Genomic DNA, 25,056 nt, shown 5'->3' with positions numbered 1-25,056 from the left:
AGGATAGGCAAAATCAATTGCAATATAGCAATCTTTCTTTGGTTTCCTGTTGTCAAGAAAATACATACATTATCCTCCAAAGAGGGAAAACTATGCATCAAAATTTTATTTTAGCCAATCCCAGAACAGCTCTCCATCTCCAGCTACTATACATCAGAGAGCAGTTAAAAGGCATTTGTTTTTGTATATACAAACAAAATTCCTGTATTTTTGTTTCACTTCTTTTCTGATGGGATAAGTGGTCCCTTTAATGGAAGGGAAAACACTGGTGAGCTAAAGGATTGTACTGGAAGAATTCCAGAATATATTACTCAATAAATATACATGGAGTACATTGTGAATAATGGCAATGCAAAGCCTCAGAACTGCCTAGAATAAAATGATATGTTTATTACAGGAGATACTAATAGGCATGCTAATATTCTCAGAAGGGGCTACAATTTCATTAAGAAATCACAGTCTGACAAATCACTCCAAGTTTGGAATGAGGAGAGTCCCTCTTAATGATACATATTGTATTTGTCAGTCATAATACAGCTTTTATAAGTTAAAGAAACTATTTGTTGCCATTAGTTTCTCAGAGAAGCTGAGTTTAAAGCATTAAATCACCAGGTGGAACATGAAAGGCTGACCAATATAAGATGGGTCATTAGACTGTTTGTAGCCTCAAGAAAGGCAGAACAACAATCCATGGGTAAGTACATAGAGAGATGGATTTTTGCCTCAATATTAGGCAGTTGTCCAATAATTGTAACTGTCGGTTAAACAGCTCTTATAAGTGAATATTGGAAAAGGCCAAGCAGAGACATTTAAGAATAGATTCTATAGGATTTCATTCATTGCACATGTCATTCATTCAAGAGAGTTCTAACCCATGTCATCATTGATTTTTTCAAAAGCGTAAACACTTAGGCTAATTGTAGCAAAACATGAGGGTCTTAAACTGAGGCTTATGGAAGTTTTAAATTTCTGAGTGCATTTCACTACTTTAGATGTAAACAGTGTTGGGTCTACTTTTGGTTTTCATTTTCCTTTACAGACTCTCTTGATTTTCTCAGCCTGTTCTTTTACTTAAAAAAAAAAAAAAAATGAATTGGAAGATAATTGCTTTACAATGTTCTCAGCCTGTTCATATTAGTGAAGATTAGGAACCTTTTGTTTGTTTGTTTGTTTGTTTTGTTTTTTGCCCAATCTAATGCCCTAATGCATGATATTCTGCCTCAGAGGAACATTCCTAATGCTGACAGTGCCAGAGAAGCTATATCTCAAGCTGTCTTAGTTAATCATTCAAGAGAAGATTGGGGGATTTCAGAGACTCCAAGAGTAGGAAAACCATGGGATGTGTGTGATCCATAAGAAATGGAATTGGGAAGAGGAAATACAATTTCCAAAGTTCCAAAGCAGTTTTCCCATCTTCCTGACTAGGCAGATCTATATGGTACATGAATTCTGCTCCCACCAAACAAAAGTAATTTTATAGTTTGGGTGACCTTGATACCAACTTTCTTCCCAACTCCATATTAATCTATAGCTCCAGTAGTGTGTACTATGTTTTTAAGTTTCTAATTCTTAGTCTATATTATTAAAATAATCTGAGCAATTTATCCTGAGTCAGTTAATTCTCTGGCTCAATAAAATTTTCCAGGGTTTTTCAGTTCCACCTATAAATGATACTATATGATATTTGTCTTTCTCAGTCTGACTTACTTCACTCACTAACAACAAAAAACAAATAATCCAATCAAAAAATGAGCAGGAGACCTAAACAGACATTTCACCAAAGAAGATACACAGATGGCCTATTCACACATGAAAAGATGCTAAACATTGCTAATTATCAGATAAATGCAAATCAAAACTACAATGAGGTACCATCTCACATCCGACAGAATGACCATCATTGAAAAAACTACAAATAATGAATGCTAACTGTTCTGCACTGTTGGAGGTAATATAAATTGGACCAGCCACTAGGGAAAAAAGTATGAAGCCTCCTTAAAAAAACTAAAAACAGAGTTACCACATGTCCCAGCAATCCCTTTCTTGGTCATATATTCAGAGAAAATTTTAATTGATAAAGATGCACACACCCCAGTGTTCACAGCAGCACTAAGTACAATACCTAAGACATTGACAGATAAATGGATAAAGAAGATATGGTATATATATACAATGGAGTACTATTCAACCATAAAAGAGAAAGAAATAAAGCCATTTGCAACAACAGGGATGGACTAGCAACTATGCCAGCTGCTTTAAAAATAGCCCGTCTTCCCCTTTAAAATAGCCCTTCTTCTGGCCCCTATTTGTTTCATCTGTCCTCAATCATCTATCCTCAACTCATTTCATCTATCCTCAAACTATCCTCAAAAGTCCCTATTCAGTTTACTTTCTGTTTTTCTCAACCTGTTTCAGTGCACAGAACTGATTATTTTTGTGTGATGGATACTGAGGAGCTGATTCTTACATTTTATGGTGTGCTTGTGTATCCGAATAGCCTGAATGATCATTAGCTACACTGATGACAGTTGGTAACTGTCCTGGACTCATGGAACTCACTTATTGCATCACAGAAGGCAATGGCACCCCACTCCAGTGTTCTTGCCTGGAGAATCCCAGGGACGGAGGAGCCTTGAGGGCTGCCGTCTATGGGGTCACATAGAGTCGGACACGACTGAAGCGACTTAGCAGCAGCAGCAGCAATAGCAGCAGCAAGCATTTACTAAGTACATACTACATGCAATGTGTAAGGCACTGGAGATACAACAAGGGATTATTGCTGTGTGTATCCTGATTCTATCACTTCTATACAAAATTATTTCAAATAAATATCTTCTATGCCCAACAGCTTCTCATTTTTTTTTTTTTTTTTTTTGCTTATAAAAGTAGAAACTATGCAACTGTGTAAATCATCATGTGGTATAAAACAGTGTTGTTCTTCTGTAAAACTAATTAAACTCTTGAGTCAAAAGATGAGGGAGTATCTCCTAGATTTCTAGTTTTCTTTTATCATTTGTGCTTTTTGTCTATATTTTTGAATGTAAATCAAAAATCTCTTCTGTCAGTCCCAATAGCTACTTCAGTAAACATTGATTCTCCGTTCCTTTATGCAATACAGATTTAAAAGATACTGTTTAAAGAGTCAAAACTCAAATTGGAGTTTTACAATGACAGACAAACTTGGCATTCATTCTCTGAACAAACTATTTCTGAGCCAGCAGCAGTAGCTAGCACTTAGGATGCTGAGTAGGTGGGTCCTGGAGACAAAATCGAGAGTGGCAAGAATGGAATCCTCTGGTACTATGTATTTTCCACATTAGTTTCTCAAATGGTTCTGTGAATTTTTTAACATCTTATTGGGGTAAGTAATTATAATTCTTGGAGAAGGTAATGGCAACCCAGTCCAGTACTCTTGCCTGGAAAATCCCATGGACGGAGGAGCCTGGTAGGCTGCAGTCCATTCTAATAATAAAAACAATAATCAGTCTTTTAAAGAGATTGTGCTTATAAGAAGTTTTCTGTAAGTAGCCTCATGTGTTTGACAAGTACCCTATTAATCTTCACAGTGTGCTAATTATTTTATGTGTCTTGAGAAATGAACATTTCAAGATAGCTTGATATCTAGATTTTATTTTATTTTATTTTTTTTATCACTAAGTGGTATTTTCAACCAAGAAGCAGATTTACCTGTATTGGATACTAAAGTTCAACTAACACTGAACTGTAAAACATCAAAGGGAAAAGGCAAATATTCAAACTAAGGACACTTTTGACACTGGCAGAATTGTTGTATTAGTTTTTAGTGGCTTTAAAATAATTGGGTTGACATACACATACTGATAAATATATATTATATATGTGTGTGTGTGTGTATGTATATATATATAATAGATAACTAATGGGGACCTAGAGTATAGCACAGAGAACTCTCCTCAATACTCAGTAATAACCTATATGGGAAAAGAATCTTAAAAAAGAATGTGTGTGTGTGTGTGTGTGTGTATATATATATACACATATAAAATTAATTCCCCTTGTTGTACAACAGAAACTAATGTTGTTGTTTAGTCACTAAGTCGTGTCTCTTTGTGACACCATGGACTGTAGCCCACCAGGATCCTCTGTCCATGGGATTGTCCAGGCAAGAATACTAGAGTGGGTTGCCCTTTCCTAATCCAGGGGAACTTCCCTACCCAAGGACTGAACCTGTATCTCCTAAATTGCCAGGCAGATTCTTTACCACCGAGCCACTTGGGAAGCCTGGACATCTTCACCAACACTGCCCTAAAGCAGACCTGTGAAAAGGGTCTGGCATAATCTACCCAGCTCCAGGGATCGAACCTGTGTCTCCTGCATGGGCAAGGGGGATTCTTTACCACTGAGATGCCTGAGAAGCCTGCAGAAACTAATACAACAATCTAAATTAACTATACTCCACTAAGAATTAATTAAAAAAATAAAGAAATGCTAATAACAACAACAAAAAAAGACTTGTATTGGAGATTCATACTAAGGCAGGCTGTAAGGAAGCTATTCTATTTGAGAGATGATAAAATAGATGCAAAGAGGTTAAGCGACTTACCCACAGTAAAATTAAAGAGACTTGCATAAAATACACTTTTATCCTTATTTTCTGGTTTGACGCAAAACTCAATAAGAGATATCAAAGCCACAGTTAATTTCTGCAAAGAGGTGAAGTCACAGGTTTTTGTTTTATCTTGGTAAAAACCCTTTCCCCATAGCTCCTCCTTCAGTTCATTTGAGATGGTCTAGTTACATCAAGACCTACTGGTTCTTATAAAATGGCCAGTTTACAAAATGAAAATATATCAATTAGGGCTTAAGCAAATCCTGGAAATTAATCCCCCTGTAGTGTGGCTGTTGTCAATGATGACAACAGTAGTTGGTTGGGTTACTAAAAGCCTGTGTGTTTCCTTTTTGGCTCAAAAATATTCCTTCTTTCCCTGGGCCACTCCCTTTCATGCTTTGTCCACTTCAAATGCTAATTGAGAAATAATGGTTTTTCCTCCATGGTAGGTCATGATCTGAAAGTTAATTATGAAGAAGGCTGCCAAATTCTTAAGAGAATGGGTCTGGGTCTGAGAGATGGCGATTGCATCCTGGCTCTACCATTTACTGGCTGTATAACTTTGGACAAGAGTCTCTACCTTTCTAAACATCAATGTTCATATATAAACACACTCTAAACACAGGGGGTGAAAGCTGCAGATATACAGACTAATTAAAATGATGCATATAAAACAGTTAACACAATGCATGTTATACAGTAAGCCAGCAATGGACAAATGAGAATTGCTGTTATGTTTACACAAACTACTCTATGTTGACATTTATTATAAAAGTCAAGCAAAAGTCAAAGAAGATATAGATTATAATTGGATTCATTAACTTATGAATCATTTTTAATTTTATGTTCATTGGGTACATACCCTGTCACATATGTTGATTTATCTAGAAACACATGCCCTGTTGCGATTACTGTTCCATCTGTAGTTGTCCTTGGACAAAAAGCAATTGTCACACAATGTATCCTGCTGTTCTGTTGTCACAGTGGTCACAAGCCAGTAATGTCATTTAGGTCCCCCCTCTGCATTCAATCTGTCACTATATCTTGTTTAATCTTCCATGGCATCATTAACGTCAGCCCTATGCTCTCCATTCTTATCAACATAGCATTCAAGCCCCTGTAGTCACAAATTTAAGCCAAGTCCAACCTATTTCCCATGAAATTTGCATGAAGTGTTTCCTTAAGAAATCAATGGGACCAATGTCTTGCCCAATTTTGGAAGTCCTGCCCTAAGAATTACCAACACAAACCACAAGCAATAAAACATATATGTTCATTTCCCCTCTAGGTCTCATTTTGGAATTCTGCGTTGTTCTCCCTTGTTATAGCACATCAATGTAACTCAGTTTGCTTACATCTTAGCGAGCTTCTTTATTCGAAGGGGGAAATTTACACACTATATGATTAATCTCTCATAGCATCTGATTTCTAGACACACCTATTACAGATCCAGATGTCTCAACTAATCACTTAAGAGAATTTCTTCAGTCCATCTGTACAAGTGGCCCTGAGTTTCTATAATCCTATATCATGAATTCAGTTATTTTTAATTTAAAGAGTCAAAATTTCTTTCTTATCCTTATCAAATTTTTCTCCTTCAGCTGATAAACTACTACATTCAAGCCAGGAAGAAACTGCTCACTGCCAATTACTCCCCTTTCAGATCAGATCAGATCAGATCAGTCGCTCAGTCGTGTCCGACTCTTTGAGACCCCATTAATCGCAGCACGCCAGGCCTCCCTGTCCATCACCAACTCCCAGAGTTCACTCAGACTCATGTCCAACGAGTTGGTGATGCCATCCAGCCATCTCATCCTCTGCCGTCCCCTTCTCCTCCTGTCCCCAATCCCTCCCAGCATCAGAGTCTTTTCCAATGAGTCAACTCTTCGCATGAGGTGGCCAAAGTACTGGAGTTTCAGCTTTAGCATCATTCCTTCCAAAGAAATCCCAGGGCTGATCTCTTTCAGAATGGACTGGTTGGATCTCCTTGCAGTCCAAGGGACTCTCAAGAGTCTTCTCCAACACCACAGTTCAAAAGCATCAATTCTTCAGCGCTCAGCCTTCTTCGCAGTCCAACTCTCACATCCATACATGACCACAGGAAAAACCATAGCCTTGACTAGACGAACCTTTGTTGGCAAAGTCATGTCTCTGCTTTTGAATATGCTATCTAGGTTGGTTATAACTTTCCTTCCAAGGAGTAAGAGTCTTTTAATTTCATGGCTGCAGTCACCATCTGTAGTGATTTTGGAGCCCAGAAAAATAAAGTCTGACACTGTTTCCACTGTTTCCCCATCTATTTCCCATGAAGTGCTGGGACCGGATGCCATGATATTCGTTTTCTGAATGTTGAGCTTTAAGCCAACTTTTTCACTCTCCACTTTCACTTTCATCAAGAGGCTTTTGAGTTCATCTTCATTTTCTTCCATAAGGGTGGTGTCATCTCCATATCTGAGGTTATTGATATTTCTCCCGGCAATCTTGATTCCAGCTTGTGTTTCTTCCAGTCCAGCATTTCTCATGATGTACTCTGCACATAAGTTAAATAAACAGGGTGGCAATATACAGCCTTGACGAACTCCTTTTCCTATTTGAAACCCCCCCCCCACCTTTTACATCCATCTAAGTGTAGGCCTCTCAATTCAGTCACTCAGTCTTGTCTGGACTCTGCAACCCATGGACTGCAACATGCCAGGCTTCCCTGTCCATCACCAACTCCCGGAGCTTGCTCAAACTCATGTCCATTGAGTCGGTGATGCAAACCATCTCATCCTCTGCTGTCCTCTTCTCCTTTTGCTTTTAATCTTGCCCAGCATCAGGATCTTTTCAAATGAGTCAGTTTGTTGCCTAAGGTGGCCAAAGTATTGGAACTTCTGCATCAGTCCTTCTAATGAATATTCACGACTGATTTCCTTTAGGATGGAATGGTTTGATCTCCTTGCAGTTCAAGGAACTCTCAAGAGTCTTCTCCAACACCACAGTTCAAAAGCATCAATTCTTTAGGACTCAGCTTTCTTTATAGTCCAACACTCACATCCATACATGACTACTGGAAAAACCGTAACTTTGACCAGATGGACTTTTGTCGGCAAAGTAATGTCTCTCCTTTTTACTATGCTTCTAGGTTTGCCATAGCTTTTCTTCCAAGGAGCAAGGTCTTTTAATTTTATGGTTACAGTCACCATCTGCAGTGATTTTGGAGCACAAGAAAATAAAGTCTGACACTGTTTCCCCATATATTTGACATGAAGTGATGGGACCGGATGCCATGATCTTAGTTTGCTGAATGTTGAGTTTTAAGCCAGCTTTTTGACTCTCCTCTTTCACTTTCATCAAGAGACTCTGCAGTTCCTTTTCACTTTCTGCCATAAGGGTGGTGTTATCTGCATATCTGAGGTTATTCATATTTCTCCTGGCAATCTTGATTCCAGCTTGTGCTTCATGCAGCCTGGCATTTCACATGATGTACTCTGCATATAAGTTAAATAAGCAGGGTGACAATATACAGCCTTGACATACTCCTTTTCAAATTTGGAACCAGTCTGTTGTTCATGTCCAGTTCTAACTGTTGCTTCTTGACCTGCATACAGATTTCTCAGGAGGCAAGTAAGGTGGTTTGCTATTCTCATCTCTTTAAGAATTTTCCACAGGTTGTTGTGATCCACACAGTCAAAGTCTTTGGCATAGTCAATAAAGCAGAAACAGATGTTTTTCTGGAACTCTCTTGTTTTTTTGATGATCCAACTGATGTTAGCAATTTGATCTCTGGTTCTTCTGCCTTTTCTAAGTCCAGTTTGAATATCTGGAAGTTCACAGTTCACTTCTGGTGAAGCCTGGCTTAGAGAATTTTGAACATCACTTTGCTAGTGTTTGAGATGAGTGCAATTGTGCAGTAGTTTGAACATTCTTTGGTACTGTGTTTCTACGGCATTGGAATGAAAACACCTTTTCTAGTCCTGTGACCACTGTTGAGTTTTCCAAATTTGCTGGCATATTGAGTGTAGCACTTTCACAGCATCATCTTTTAGGATTTGGTATAGCTCAACTGGAATTCCATCACCTTCACTAGCTTTGTTCGTAGTGATGCTTTCTAAGGCCCAGTTGACTTTTGTCTCCAGGATGTCTGCTTTAGGTGACTGATCACACCATTGTGGTTATCTGGGTCATTAAGATCTTTTTTGTATAGTTCTGTGTGTTTCTTGACACCTTTTCTTAATATCTTCTGCTTCTGTTAGATCCATACCATTTCGGTCCTTTATTGTGCCCATCTTTGCATTAAATGTCCCCTTGATATCTCTAATTTTCTTGAAGCGATCTCTAGTCTTTCCCATTCTATTGTTTTCTACTATTTATTTGCAATTGATCACTGAGAAAGGCTTTCTTATCTCTCCTTGCTATTCTTTGGAACTCTGCATTCAGATCTGAGAGTATATCCTTCCTTTTCTCCTTTGCCTTTCATTTCTCTTCTTTTCTCAGCTACTGGTAAGGCCTATTTTCATATATATATATATATATATATATATATATATATATCATAATTATTTGTTTATATAAAGAGCAGTGAATCTCAGTACAAGTACATGGGGGACAGGGGAATAGAGGAGGTGACTATGGAGGCATATTAGAATTATCAAGATGGATGAAATTCACTTAAAAACAAGTAAATAAAACATGATTGACAACAAAGGTAGCCTGAGTGGTGCTTCACCTCTCACATTATATTTTCAACAAGCAGATAGGCCCAATAACTGCCCATGAAATAATCTAAAATTATTTTAAACCACTTTTCTTTAAAAAGTCATAGAACTGTATCTCCTTCTTGCTTTTAGCATGTATTTTTAAATGTATTATTTAGTTTGAGATTCCAAATAATATTAAATCACTGCATTCTTATGTACTGCTAGTAGATGTAGAATTTTTAAGTTCACCATGAATCTGAGGAAGTAGCATTGAAACATATACATACATTCAGTTCAATTCAGCCAGTCATGTCTGACTGCAACCCCATGGACTGCAGCACACCAGGGTTCCCTGTTCAACACCAACTCCCAGAGGTTGCTCAAACTCATGTCCATCAAGTCAGTGTTGCCATCCAACCATCTCATCCTCTGTCATCCCTTTTTCCTCATGCCTTCAACCTTTCCAAGCATCAGGGTCTTTTCCAATGAGTCAGTTCTTCGCATCAGGTGGCCAAAGTATTGGAGTTTCAGCTTCAGCATCCGTCCTTCCAATGAATGTTCAGGACTGATTTCCTTTAGGATTGACTTGTTTGATCTCTTAGCAGTTCAAGGGATTCTCAAGAGTCTTCTCAAACACCACAGTTCAAAAGCATCAATTCTGCATTGCTTAGGTTTCTTTATAGTCCAACTCTCACATTCATACATGAGTACTGGAAAAACCATAGCTTTAACTAGATGGACATTTGTTGGCAAGGTAATGTCTCTGTTTTTTTATTACCATATGTAAAATATACAGATACCCAGTGGGAATTTGCTGTATGAGAGAGGGAGCTCAACTTGGTGCTCTGTGTCAACCTAGAAGTGGGATGGGGTGGGTGTGTGAGAGAGTTCAAAAGGGAAGGGACGTTATGTATACCTATGGTTGATTCATGTTGATGTATGGCAGAAACCAACAAAACATTGTAAAGCAATTTCCATCCAATTAAAAATAATAGTACAAAAAAAAAAACAGAAAAAATAATAATAATTCCACTTTACTTACTTCAACGGAGAAGGCAACGGCACCCCACTCCAGTACTCTTGCCTGGAAAATCCCATGGATGGAGGAGCCTGGTAGGCTGCAGTCTATGGGGTCGCTAAGAGTCGGACACGACTGAGTGACTTCACTTTCACTTTTCACTTTCATGCATTGAAGAAGGAAATGGAAACCCACTCCAGTGTTCTTGCCTGGAGAATCCCAGGGACGGGGGAGCCTGGTGGGCTGCCGTCTCTGGGGTCGCACAGAGTCAGATACGACTGACGTGACTTAGCAGCAGCAACTTGCTTCAAGGGTTCTTTCAAGTAACAACTTCTACCTGAAATTTTCTTTCACCGTGAATACAAATTTACCTAACTAACCACATTATAATCTCCAGTAAGAGCTCTTGAAAGAAGCTGAGTGTAAGAATTTGTCAAAACATGTCAGTCCATTACCCTCCAAAAGAAATTAACACATTCAACAGAGTGACTAGCATAAAGTGAAATCCTGGTATGTAGTAACTTCAAAATGTAGTAATTATGGATGTTTTCTACTTTGCCTCCCCAATTAACACTTGCTAAATAGTTAAAACCTAAAGTGTAGAATCTTTAGCAGTAGACAGAACTTTTGAAATAATCTAGTCCATTTTTTCTGTCCTCCATTAGAAACTCTTCTACTTGAATTTTGTCTGAAGCTTGAGGTCAATAATTTCCAAGGACAGAGTACTCATTCCTTCTAGAAGATTTTTACTTTTTTTTAATAAAAAGAAAAGAGATTTTCACATTTGCAACAGGTACTCCTCGGTTCTAGTTATGCCATATGGAGCCACCCACAACAAGCTTAACCATTTCAACATGATAGATCCTCAAATATTTCCATTTCACACAAACTTCAAAGTCTTCCATTATCAAAGCCACCAGTTGCTCCAATTATGCTTCTTAAACTGAGGTCAATTAAAACCATGAGCTTGAGAATCAGACTGATCTTTTAATAGTTCTCAGGACTAGTTTTGTTCTGCATTAGTTGCAGGCCCTTGGACAAGTGATTTACCCTCTGAAATCTAGGATTTAACTGTGAATAACAGCATCCAGTTCACAATTTCGTTATGATAATTGGCACACACTGTATGTAACTTGCTTAAAGTACACATAAAAACTTTGAAAAAAAGCTTTGCTGTTATCATCATAATGCTTTGGTTCTATCTCTATCACCAGTCATTGCCAATAATCTGACAAATCTCTAAATATAAGAATGAGAATATTAAACCTAATGGAATGACTATTATTATCACTGATTACAGTTACTATGTCATTGAATCTAACTGGTATAGCCAGTCTACCATTCAAACCATTGCTTATTAATGCTTTCTTTAAAGATACAATTCTGTTTTCTGATTATTTCAATAGTTATTTCATGCTTGTACCTGACATTTTTTATTTATACTGATAAAGTTTTAAAAAAAAGCTGGACTACTTAACAGACTCTGTCAGACACATGGGTGAATTCTTCATAGCAACAGGACATATTAAGATTTAAGCGTGTGCACAAACATACAATATAAAAATGGGACAAACTCCCATATCTTGCTAGTACTCTGAAGTGTGAATCGAAAGCCCTAGGAACAGCAGTTCTATAGAGATAAAACTCCAGACACATGTACTCAAAAAGGCTGAGTTTTGCAAAGTAAATAACAAGTGAAACTGGAAGTGTTTCTTCCCCAAACCTTGAATCACTATGACAGTTCCAGTACGTGTGAATTCTTAGATACTTATCAAAATGATATCTGGTTTTTAACTGAAAGCAGCAATGTGTGGATATGTATTTTGCCCTATATCCTGTCTCTAGCATTCATCAAAATCTGCAGAGGGACTGAACTAGTCTAAAACCTCAGTTATGGGAACTTTATCCCTGGGAATTTAAATGCAGAGATCATATTCTACATTGGCACTGTTGCTACCTTTGCAAAATATGCCTTAGCTGCCAGGGTGTTTTTGTGAATTGTATCTCTGCATGTTTTAATCTAAAATATTTCTATCACAGAGGATTCAGACTCTGAAAGCTATAGAAACAGAGCAAGATTATCAACGATTTCCACCATAACTAAATCTAACAGCTGGCTTCAACTGTCATTGAATCAACTAAGTGTCTAGATGGCAGAAAAGCTATGGTAGCTATGTCACTAAGAGTTATCAATATACTAAGGCTTTGGCTTCTATTTTTAGTCTGACCTCAATAAAGTATTGTAAAATTTTAGCTACTTCTCAATGAAGATTGAGCTATTCAAATCACAAGGTCTCATTCAGCAGAGTCAGTGATCCTCAAGCATGTGAAATACTTTTTCTCAATGCAAGGATTATGTTAAAAAAATATCAGATTTAAGATGCTTTCACAATACAGTAAGTCAGTATAATTTATGGTCAGACTACCAGAATGGAAATTGTCTCAAAGATATATATACATGCACACACTCAATATAGGAAAAGAACACACACGCATATGTATATGTGTATTTGTATATAATGTATACGTTCAATGTGTTTATTCTTTCAATTTTACCCAATTAAACAAAACTTTTTTAAAAATTTACTTTTCCACAACATTTTTATAACTCTTTCCTCTTTTATTCATATACTACTCTTCTTATAGGGAAAGTTGAACAGATGTGTCCTTTTAAAGATGAAGAAACTGTAGTAGATAAGGTTCTAATAAATTTAACAAGGTCAAAAAAACAAGAATCAAGGGCTCTTGATCTACAGCTTTGGAAATCTCAACTAAATGGTGTTATAAAAAGAGAGTAAGAAAACTACCCAGAAACATTTATATGGCTAAAGTACATTTCTTGCTTATGAATATATCTTATCTTTTGATGAAATATCTATTATTAGGCTAATTACAGGACAGAATGGTGAGTAAGTGTGTGGGTGAGTTTGCTACATGGAAACACTCTGCTCGGCCCTGTGGGACAGGGATGGAAATGAGAGAGAGTTAATTTCCTTCTCCAGGGGATCTTCCTTACGCATGGGTCAAATCAAGGTCTCCTGAATTGAAGTAGATTCTTTACTGTCTGAGCCACCAGTGGAGCCCTAATTATAAAGAGAACGTAGCATTTGTGACAATAGAGATAGACCTTCAGAGTATTACGCTAAGTGAAATAAGTCAGAGAAAAACAAATACTATATCATATATTGTACAGAGTCTTAAAAAGCTGTTTCTCACAGAAACAGAGAGTAGAATGATGGTTGCCAGGGTATGAGGGTTCGGAGGGAAATGGTGACATGACGGTCCAAGAATACAAACTTCCAGTTATAAGATTAAAAAATGTGGGAGGACCTAATGGACAGCATGACAATTATAATTAATAATACTACATTATATATTTGCAAGAGAACAGATCTTAAATTTTCTTACCACAAATAAGAAACAGTAACTATGTGATGTGATACATATGTTAGCTAATGCTATTCTGGTAATCTTTTCTTGTGATATATATGTAACAAATCAACATTCTGTATGCCTTAAATGTATACAGTGCTAAAGGTCAACCAGATGTCAATAAAACTAAAATAAAACAGGCATGGTTCTCCCCGCCCGCCCCCAGGAAATTTACTCTCTAACAGGGATAAGCATGAAAACTATAAAATATGCTATTACATTCACTATTTATATTGCCCGTATGGATGTATACAAAATATATACACAGGAATGGGGACTAGCATTCTTTTACCCACTGGTAGACAGAGCTTTAGAGACTGTAAAGAAATAGCTGTGGTTAGTTATATTAACAGTGACCAAAACATAGAGTACAAATTGCATCCAACTCATGACTCTGGCCTTTCCCAGAAGATTCAGGTCAGTCTCACCAACACCTCAGAAGAGGGTTCTGGAGTCAACTGCTGTTTTGGCAAAATCCCAATTTAGGAAACAGAGGTAGGTAAAATTAAGTTTTGTCGAATATAAACTTTTGGCCTTAACATTGTTCTATCCAGGCTCAAAATCTGATGTGAGTAAAATCTATTAAACCATTGCCATCTGAAAAAATGGATGCCAGCAAATCTATGGCAATTTTTCTTTCAGCCAGCCTTAATGTGTGGCTTCCCTGGTGGCTCAGTGGTAAAAAAAAAAATAAAAATAAAAATAACTTGCCAATGCAGGAGATATGGGTTCAATCCCTGGGTCAGGAAGAGCCCCTGGAAAAGGAAATGGCAACCTTGCCTGGGAGATCCTATGGACAGAGGAACCACAGGGTCACAAAAGAGTTAGACGAGACTTAGCAACTAAAGAACGACAAAAGCAAAAATAAATGTCAGTCATCTTGTCTCTTGTCTTCTTTTATCCCCCTAGTCAGTGACCTGTGTAATGTCTTTCATGTTGTTTTAAATGACAATATCAAAACAACATTTTAATAACTATAACATTGTTATTGATGTTAAAATTAAAAAAGATTGTTTCATGATTAAGCTACTCATTATATGATTTCAGCCATAATTTTATGATGAACATATAAAATCTATTTTAAAAGTAAAGAAATTAAAAACTTCTCTCATACACAGACTCACCTATCCTTACAATCTTAAGGTAGCTATTGCTCTATTACTCTGTGATTCAATATGGATAGGTCCAAAGATTAACATCTGTTCTTTTAAATTTATTTCTGTCCTGCCTCATTAAAAAAAAATGGAGGTAGTTAAAAATTTTAACATAGTTCAAAACGTCAAGCATCTCTAAGTTAAGCCTTTCTTAGCTGTTACTAAGGAAAAAGAGATGAAGTAGAACTGATTTGTGTGCAAAAATAACACAATTTAAAGTAAAAGTTAACAGGATTTAAACCTGTTGTAAGGTTATCCTACATCAATTCCCTATACCAAGAATTCAATAGAAGGAAAACCAAAAGAAAAATAAATTAATAATTTTATGGTTAGCTTAGAAAACCAACAGCTAATATTATTCCTTGCCAAGGTGTGAAGGTATGATTACACTTTTAAAAAAGATTAGGGTGTGATTTTTAAATTATCTTTAGAACTGAACTATGTTTCACTATTAAAAACACAAAATTTTACATGATCTTATATAAATTAATATCTAGCATCAAGATGCTTAACAGAAAGATATTTATAATAACATGCCAGTTTCAGAGATGCCATTGTTTAAAGAATCATGTCATGCATTCTCATTTCAATCAAGCTTACACATTATGGCCATAGAACCCTTAATATTAACATCTTACATTCATTTGCTTAAACTTTTTTTTTTTTTTTTTTCCCAGAACACATGTCATTGAGGTATTCTTTTTCCCTGGAATTCCTCAAAATATTTTCACCTCATCCCCACAACAAAATGTTTTTAAAGGCCTGAAGATGATTGTGATAGAATACACATTACAAAACTGCAACAAATGCATATCTCCATTCGCTTCTGAAAAAGTTCATATTTAACATTGCTAAGTACGCTGCAGGAGACTCCTACATGTTGGCATAAAAGGGAACTTAGAATAAAATAAACATTTTCCTAGAATTATAAAAAATACTTACAATAAAGAAACCCATCTAGTATTACAAATTTATGCTTTATCTTTACAGAAGTACAAGCACCAGGACAGAAGAATATATGTACAAAGATGCCTAATGAAGAAATGCTTCTAAGGGCAAAAGCAATGAGTGTGCTATTTATTCATAGAGAAACTGTTAAATATTTCCTGTTAAATATGAGCTGTTTCCTCTTTATTTCAAGTGTAGCCTGTATTAGTATCTGTTGCTTCCAAGTGAAGAACCTTAATTCTCGCTAGTCTAAAGGAATATGATAAGTCATAAAGTAGCTCTCAGAAACCAAGGCTTTTGAAAGAAAATGTTCAGGTACATCTATGGTTGTTGGGTGAAGAGGGCCAAATGAGACTATCCTTCAAGAAGCCCAGACAATATTTTCAATGGAACCAGAAAACTCCAAATCCTCTGAATGGCTGATAGGTAGTTAACTCACAGTCAATGATAGCTCTCCAAGGTCCTGAAATTTAAGTGCCTAAACATCCTTAGGACTAGTCACAAAGATGGCTACTGTGACTAGTAGCCACTCCAAAAGGCTCAACTTGTCAAGAACTCACAGGAGTTTCAGAGCCACCTAGTACAAATGACTTATTTTGAGTACTTTAATCCATTCTCATAGTTTATTTTACACAGTATCTAACTCATATACGCTTCTGGTTAAGTGCAAAGATGTCTTCTATTTAGTTTAGCAAAATTTAACTCTAAAATGCTGCAAAACACCATTTAAGATGCTCATCTTACATTAACTAAAATATTCTCTCTCTCTCTCTCTCTCTCTCTCTATATATATATATATATATATATATTTTTTACCTCTAAAACTGAACACATTTAAGATTCTAACCAAAAATGTGTTACTGAGGCTACAGAGAAACCAATAATCTCATACACCATTAAGTGCAGTTGGATGAGTCAAACCCTATAGAGAATTTTGTAATTACTAACAAAATTCTATATGCATTCACTCTCTGACCAAGCAATCTAGGTGTTTACCCATAAGAATTAAAAAAAAAAAATATGTTCACAACTTGGCAGCATATTTTTGGTGGCATTAAATATGACTACAAAATATTGGGAAAAATTGAAATGCCTAGGCATACAAGACTGTTTGACTACATAATAATATGACATTGTGGAGTATCATAGCCATATAAAAATAAAATCTTTATGAACAAATATGGAGTGATTTGTAAGATACACTTTCAGGTAAAAATATCAAGGTATGAAAGAATATCTATTATGCCTACATTCTGAGTAAAAAATATGGATAAATATGAGTAAAACATGTATACATATATATAAATTGCACATATATACATAAATCCATGTGTATGTATGCAAAGAAATATATATATATATGTGCATAGGTAACATATGTTTGAACATAACCACTATAATAAAATAGAAAATAATAAAATGTTTACAAATGGGAATGCAGGAACAAGGTAATAAAGATAGAATTGAGACTTTTCTGAGGATACCTCTGCATACAGTTTAAATCCTAAACATATAAACATTTTATTTTTTCAAAAACTAAATTAAAATGGATAAAATTCAAGTCTAACATAAAAGACAAAGGGCAAATGAACTTAAAACTAAGCCATGTTGATTATATAAGCACATATAAAAGTAGGTAATCCAAGTATCTTTCTTGGTCAGAAACACTCTAAAGATGAAAGGAACTGCAAAAAACATGAAACTTCACTTAGTGTGTACCATAAAAAATAAAATCATAATACCCACCTCATAGTTCTGCTCTTAAAACTACATTAAAAATACACTCACAAAATAATGGAAACTGCACATGGGGTATATGGTAATCCTATTTAATATCTTCACAACTTTCCTATAAATCTAAAATAATAAGTTTAAGGGGAAATATATATATATACAACGCTAAATATCATGCCTGACATAGAAGATTTAATTGATTAGAAAAAAAAATCAACAAGTATCTCAGACACAGTGAGCATTCACTGAACATTAGATGTTGGCGTTGTTTTGTTGTTGTATTCTGGTAGAAATATTTATTGAAACTAAAATTTGAATAATATACCACATTCAACAATTTCTGATCAACAAGATAATTCAGCCACACTGAGGAATCTAAATTACCTTATAATTATACTATCTATATGGTATTATATTTATACACATGCACACAAATATCTATACAGAGAAAAGTAACTCTTCATGGTTTTTAGGGAAGTTTCACACACTACCTTACATAAGCCTCATAATGACTCATCAAGATAGAGCAAGGCAGCTTGAACAAGATAGAACAAACTCCCTTGAACAAATGAGAAAACATGTGTAGAGATGTTCAAAGACTTGTCCTTGTTCACACAGGTAAACAGCTTATGTATGATGGAGCTAGCACTAGAATTCCACGGACTCCATGTCCATTGTTTTTCTTCACATATGATACATCCTTATTCAAAAATCAGGGGATTAGGATCCTTTGAAATTAATAAGGTACTGATATTTCAAAAATGTTGAAATTTGATCTATTTCATTTAGGGTGGAGGTGACTATCTTGTCCCTTTACAGAAAAGTATATTTAAGTTACAGTCTCAGTTCAGTACAGTCACTCAGTCGTGTCCGACTCTTTGAGACCCCATAAATTGCAGCACGCCAGGCCTCCCTGTCCATCACCAACTGCCGGAGTTCACTCAGACTCACGTCCATCAAGTCAGTGGTGCCATCCAGCCATCTCAGCCTCTGTCATCCCCTTCTCCTCCTGCCCCCAATCCTTCCCAGCATCAGAGTCTTTTCCAATGAGTCAACCCTTCACATGAGGTGGCCAAAGTATTGGAGCTTCAGCCTTAGCATCATTCCTTCCAAAGAAATCCCAGGGCTGATCTCCTTCAGAATGGACTGGTTGGATCTCCTTGCAGTCCAAGGGACTCTTCAAGAGTCTTCTCCAACACCACAGTTCAAAAGCATCAATTCTTTGGCACTCAGAAGGTATAATTTCTTATACGGAATCTAGGACATCCTATGTGCTAGTTAGGAAACTCACAAACACTGGGGGGTGGGGGGTGTAAAATTTATAGACATTTACTCTCTCAGTAGGTTTCTGACATTATAGTACAGTATTGTTTTATACAATGGAGGCTGTGTGGTTATCTTCCAAAGTCTTAAGCAGTCTAGCTCCATCCAACCTTTTAAACGTTGCCTTCTAATGTTCTTCAGCATAAATTCTATCATTTTTTAGCCCAGTTTACTCATGGTAACATTTCATTTCTTTGCTTTTAGGCTATTTCCTCTTTATTTCAAGTGTAACCTGTATTAGTTTCTGTTGCTTTCAAGTGAAGAACCTTAACTCTTGCTGGTATAAAGGAATATGATAATAAGTCATAAAGTAGCTCTCAGAAACCAAGGCTTTTGAGAGAAAATAACCAGGGTGTTTGGGCGAGTCTGGTTTTCTGGAAGTTCTGAACAGTCTATTCTGATTATACACTCTGAGTCTTTGCTTTATGTCCTACTATGGTTGAGGATGAACAGTTGACCACAGTAAAAATCTATGTATAATTACTGGAAGACAGGAAATGGAAGATACTTAGGTGAAAGTGACATGTGTGGAGCCAATCTTAAGCTAAATCATCCCTGTACATTTTAGGAATTTTTCTCTTGTCTTTTGAGAACACAGTGCTAAAATACTTATTTCTACATCTACAGCATTCATTGTCAAATGACACATCTGACACATTTGCAATTTAGTTATAAATCTCTTCCACTGACTTTCAAGTGGTACTTAAACTATATCTTGCCATTCTCACTGAGATCCTGTATAACTGTAAGTTTCTTTGGAGAGAAAGGAAAAGCAGACCACAGTTTGACACCAATTACCTAGAGAGTCATGCACGACCCCTTGTATAACTGCACTTACTCCTTCAACAATTCCATGAGGTAGTTACTGTTATCATTCAATTTTCTCAGATGAAGAAACTGAGGTTTAGGGGAGTAAACTTGCTAAGATAACATGTGCGGATATGCACACAAGAGGTTTTAATAACAAAAGACACTAACTGATTTACTGTCCATGTGATCCACTTGGCATGTAATCATGGTTTATCAATCCAAACAACAGTCTAAATTTAGTTCATGTGGTATTGTGAATGTGTGTTACCTCCTTGGTTAAATTTTAACCTCATATTATACACATAATACCTTCTATTATGAACATATTTATGTCACCCACTTGCTTAGCACATTGTCATCACACTATAAGCCCTTAAGAAGTGATTCAGACTGGCTAATACATTAATTCTCAAGAGCCATAAAGTCATCATCGTAAGCACATTTTGTGGATGGTATTTTTACTCTGACAACAAAACTACCCTCTCACACTTCAGTGCGTTTATCTCCTTGAAATGTAGACCTAGTCACAACTGTCAGGAAGTGATAATCCACCTCACTGTCCATGACCCAGAACCAAAAGACACAATGGGATGACAACTTTCCCCAAATCACACTTTTGTTTTTATTGGTAATTCCAATTGGCCATCAATGCAGTCATGAGATTAAATAAACTCTAGTTTTAAGCAATATGGACACATTTAGAATGTAAGATCAATAGGGACATAGTCTTCAAGACACTAAATAGTATTTAGCACATAGTAAGCAAGCCATAAATATTCACTGGATTAATAAAATCATATATGGGGATCTTTCTCAGTATTTTTCCAACTTGGAAGAAATTTCTGACTTTAGTCATACAAATTTAATCATTAATCATGCCTGGATGGCATCACCAACTTGATGGACGTGAGTCTGAGTGAACTCCAGGAGTTGGTGATGGACAGGAAGGCCTGGCATGCTGCAATTCATGGGGTCGCAAAGAGTCAGACAGGACTGAGTGACTGAACTGAACTGATATTACAATATTAGACCACTAGATGGAGCATTGAATTCCACCCAAATATTTGGGTCCCATTTTCTACACTGCCTCTTGTTAACTGTGATATCAAGCAAGTTATTTCATTACTTGGGCTTTTGGTATTCTAATGAACAAAACTGACATTTGCACAAAAAATTGGAAAGCTGACTTCTGGCTCGAAGTCTTCCTGAACTCTATATTATTTTATATAGTTTAAGAATCAGATGGGATCAGAGATTATGTTTTATTCATCTTCATTCCCTAATACAAAGCATAATGCCTGGAACATAAAATACATCCAATACATGTAGGATGACAAAAGAAGTTAACATTAATAAATAGTTGGGATATATAACCATTAAAGATCCTTACTATTCAATGAATTTATACCTGTATAGTCGGCTTCCCTGGTGGCTCAGATGGTAAAGCGTCTGCCTACAATGCGGGAGACCCAGGTTCAATCCCTGGGTTGGGAAGCTCTCCTGGAGAAGGAAATGGCAACCCGCTCCAGTACTCTTGCTTGGAAAATCCCATGGACAGAGGAGCCTGGTAGGCTACAGTCCATGGGGTCGCAAAGATTCGGACATGATTGACGACTTCACTTTCACTTTCAGTCTCACAAATAATCAAGCAAATACCAAAAATCTTTCCTTTTGATGCTATCCTTTATCAGTGTTAAATGTCAAGCTACTTCCTTATTTATGTAGTCAGCAGAAGGAGATGGCTACATTGTGGTCCAAATTATCTTAGTGATAGAAAATAATTTAAATTCTAAGTATTAACAATCTACATGTGATCTCCAAATAGAAATTTTTTATTGTATAGACATAATGTAATAGAACAAAATGGTAGAGAGCATGTTATAGAAAATACAGAAACTAATAAAAGGTATATGTGAATTGACATTCAAAATTAGAATATTATTTCCCCAAGTGGCTTCTATAAAACACTAATACTGAAAAATCCCCATAAAAATTTCTATGATCGAAATCTTTGGGCTAGGATATATTCTTTGACCCCTTACTAGAGCTTCCAAAGTATGCAAGTGTATCAAAACTTTGAGATATCTGAATTTGTTAAATACATTTCTCAAACTTGCTTGACCACAGAATCCACTTTTTATGGAAGACATCAGTTAAGACACTTATCACCAGTGCTTAATAAAACATACTGTGGAAACACTGTTACTGAGCATGGTACCTAGAAAAAGCAAGCAGAGCACATTCTTGCCCATGCCCAGTGGCATTAAAGTCAATCACTTTCAAACTATGGACTTTTAAAATTAAAAACAAACCAACAAAATGAACCTCTATTATTCCACTGGGTTATCCATGAATTTATCTAGTACTCCTCATTGTATCTGGATTCTGATTCTCCTGGGAGACCTTAACAGTAGCAGAGAGCTCACCTATATTTCAAAACCTGGGAGCCATAACCTTACTATTTGGAAGAACAAACATCTTTAGAAGACACTTTGAAGGGCTCTTCCAATATTAATGTTTCTCTGTGGCCTTAGTTTGATCAATGAGGGTCAAGGAATTTCAGTGCTAAAAGCAACTGCAACAGTTTATCGTTAGCCTCGTACCATTCAATTGACATTCACATGCTCCTTGTAAGAAAAGCTATGGCCAACCTAGACAGCATATTAAAAAAGAGACATTAATTTGCCAACAAAGGTCTGCCTAGTCAAAGCTATGATTTTTCCAGTAGTCATGTGAGAATTGGACCATAAAGAAGGCTAACTGCTGAAGAATTGATGCTTTTGAATTGCGGTATTGGAGAAGACTCTTGAGAGTCCCTTGGACTGCAAGGAGATCCAACCAGTCCATCCTAAAGGATATCAGTCCTGAGTGTTCATTGAATACTTTGGCCGCCTGATGCAAAGAACTGACTCATTGGAAAAGACCCTGATGCTGGGCAACATTGAAAGCAGGAGGAGAAGGGGATGACAGAGGATGAGATGGTTGGATGGCATCACCGACTCAATGGGCATGAGTTTGAGCAAATTCCCAGAGTTGGTGATGGTCAGGGAAGCCTGGCATGATGCAGTCTATGGGGTCACAAATAGCTGGATACTACTGAGCTGAACTTAACTGATTCAATTGACTCAAGGGCTATAATATAGCTGAGCCTCATTTAAAAATCAAAGGCCAAATTAGCAACAGCAGAATAATACTGTAAATTCACAACTCTAAGCCAGTTTGGTTTCCATTTGTTCACTGAACAAGAATTCATTTTAAGCCTACTATGTGTTTGGAATTGCACTGGGAGAAAAGTACCAAGTTCGGGGGAGTCCAAAACACTAATCCAGTAAAAGGAAACTTATCCAAGAGGTATTCAATACTGAGTCTTGATGGGGTCACATCCCATTAAAAGATCATTTTAACATTAAGGGTTCAGCAAGAAACCCCTAGGATGTCTTCCCTCAAACAAGGAGGCAGCTATGTATAAGCTATATTTTTAAGGTTATAAATGGATGGTGATTAGAATGAATTACTCTGAACTTGGATACTTTTTTGCAATCATCATCATCAACATTGTGAATGCCTTTCATTGAGAAGACCCAGAGAGTTGTTTTCCGAGTCAGGGCCACTCCAGTAGTCACCAGACGGCTGCTCTCCTGCGGCCTCATTAGCTGACTCTCACAAGGTACATGCTGGAATAGTGTCCTAGATTCCCACACACCAACTCTGACATTTAAAAAGCACTTTCGGTCCTGAAAGATAAAAGACTCAGCATTCTTTCAAATTTCACAATAACTTCCAAATATCCCTGGCTCAGGATGAGAAAACTAAAAGTGATAAAGCACTTATTACATTAAAAAAAAATCTTGGGAACTATAGGTTTGTCCTCTTCTCTCCTGTAGCCTAAAGCAATTATTTGATTTTAATAACACATTGTCCCCTTAGAAAACACTCATTGCATTAACTCCCAAACTGGACTCATTTGCAATCGCAAATGTTATGAGTTAATATCTGTATATGGTATAAGGTAAGGGACAATTTCATTTTTCTGCATATAGATATCTAATTAGTTAAAGAGATTGTCCTTCCCATTGCATAGTCTTGGTACCTTTGTTGAAAATCATTTGCCACTTACATGAAGGTTTATCTTTGTGCTCTACTCTTTTCCACCGGACTATGTATCTGTCTTTATGTCAGTATCACAGGTTCTTGATTACTGTTTGAAATCATGAAGTATGAGGCCTTCAACTTTGTTCTTCTCTTTCAAGTCTATTTTAACTATTCGGTATTTTTTGAGATTACGTATGAATTTTAGGGTGTTTTTCTCTATTTCTGCAGAAATTATCATTGGGACCTTGATAGAGATTGCATTGAATCTGTAGATCACTTTCCATAGCATGGACATTTTAACACTGTTAAGTCTTCCAATTCATGGGCACAAGTTAATTTCCCATTTATATTTTCTTTTATTCCTTTTACATATCATTGTAACAGGGCCTTTATTAGATTCTTAGAACATTAAAAGCCAACAAAATTGTGTAGGCAATATTTGTTTTTAATCTGAGGTCCAGTTATGTGAAGTTCATGAAGTTTTGAAAATGCACAGAACTTTTTGAGTGTGTATCTTCTGTGGAGCGGGATGGAAAGATCAATGACACCCATTAATTAAGGAACCTGTATTTATTCAGCACTAAAGCAACTGCTATGAGTCTGGCAGTGGGTATACTTTAGCTAAATTGATATACAGCCCTGCCTTAATGAAGTTTGTAGACTTTTGTTCAGTGAATGATCTATAAAAGCTCAAGATTATAACTTCAATGTCATTTTTAGTACTTCAAAGTAATTATTATTCAAGCAATTATTATTACTTCAATGTCATTTTTTAAAAAGGAAGATATCTCAGCAGAGAGAGATAGAGTAATTTGCCGAAGGTTAAAAAAAAAGCCAAAAGATGGCAGTCAGGCTTGCAACTGTAAAGCCCCCAGTTCTGGTTCAGTGCTCTTTATTTCTTCTACTGCTCCTCTCCTGATACCATTACTAAAGACAGGTGTTGAGGCGGGTGACACACAACTCGCCTCACAGTTGCCACTTCCTAAAAGTCAAGCCAATGTGGGATAGTCACAATGTGCCTACCTCATTTAATTGATCTCTTTCAAAATCTTTAAGGCAAAGCTTTTGTCCTAGACTCAAGGACTGACAGAAGGCTGGTTCTGAGCTGATAGCCAAAGTAACCAAGTCAAAAATCTCATGGAGCCTCAACTTGCTCTTTTTCTGTGACAGTGATCAGACCAGATAAGAAAGGCAAGTCACCATTCTCTCAAGCTATTGATCCACTCAAATAGCAGTGTTCTCTAACACTACATATTGAAAGCCTTCAAGGCTTTTCTA

The 25,056-nt window shown here is 36.5% G+C and overlaps 1 protein-coding gene and 1 non-coding gene across 4 annotated transcripts in view; one reads left to right on the top strand and one right to left on the bottom strand.

Moving 5' to 3' along the window:
• Positions 1–25,056, bottom strand: part of SGCD (sarcoglycan delta) — a 697,628-nt gene that overhangs the window by 524,766 nt on the left and 147,806 nt on the right. The gene's annotated exons all lie outside the window — the stretch shown is intronic.
• On the top strand, positions 21,109–21,180 carry TRNAC-ACA (transfer RNA cysteine (anticodon ACA)). The gene has a single exon. It is a non-coding gene; the product is annotated as a tRNA-Cys (tRNA).

Source organism: Bubalus kerabau, chromosome 1, assembly GCF_029407905.1.
Source record: "Bubalus kerabau isolate K-KA32 ecotype Philippines breed swamp buffalo chromosome 1, PCC_UOA_SB_1v2, whole genome shotgun sequence".
Classification (NCBI taxonomy): domain Eukaryota; kingdom Metazoa; phylum Chordata; class Mammalia; order Artiodactyla; family Bovidae; genus Bubalus; species Bubalus kerabau.
Note: the sequence above shows the minus strand (reverse complement) of the source record. Positions and strands in the feature narration are given on the sequence as shown.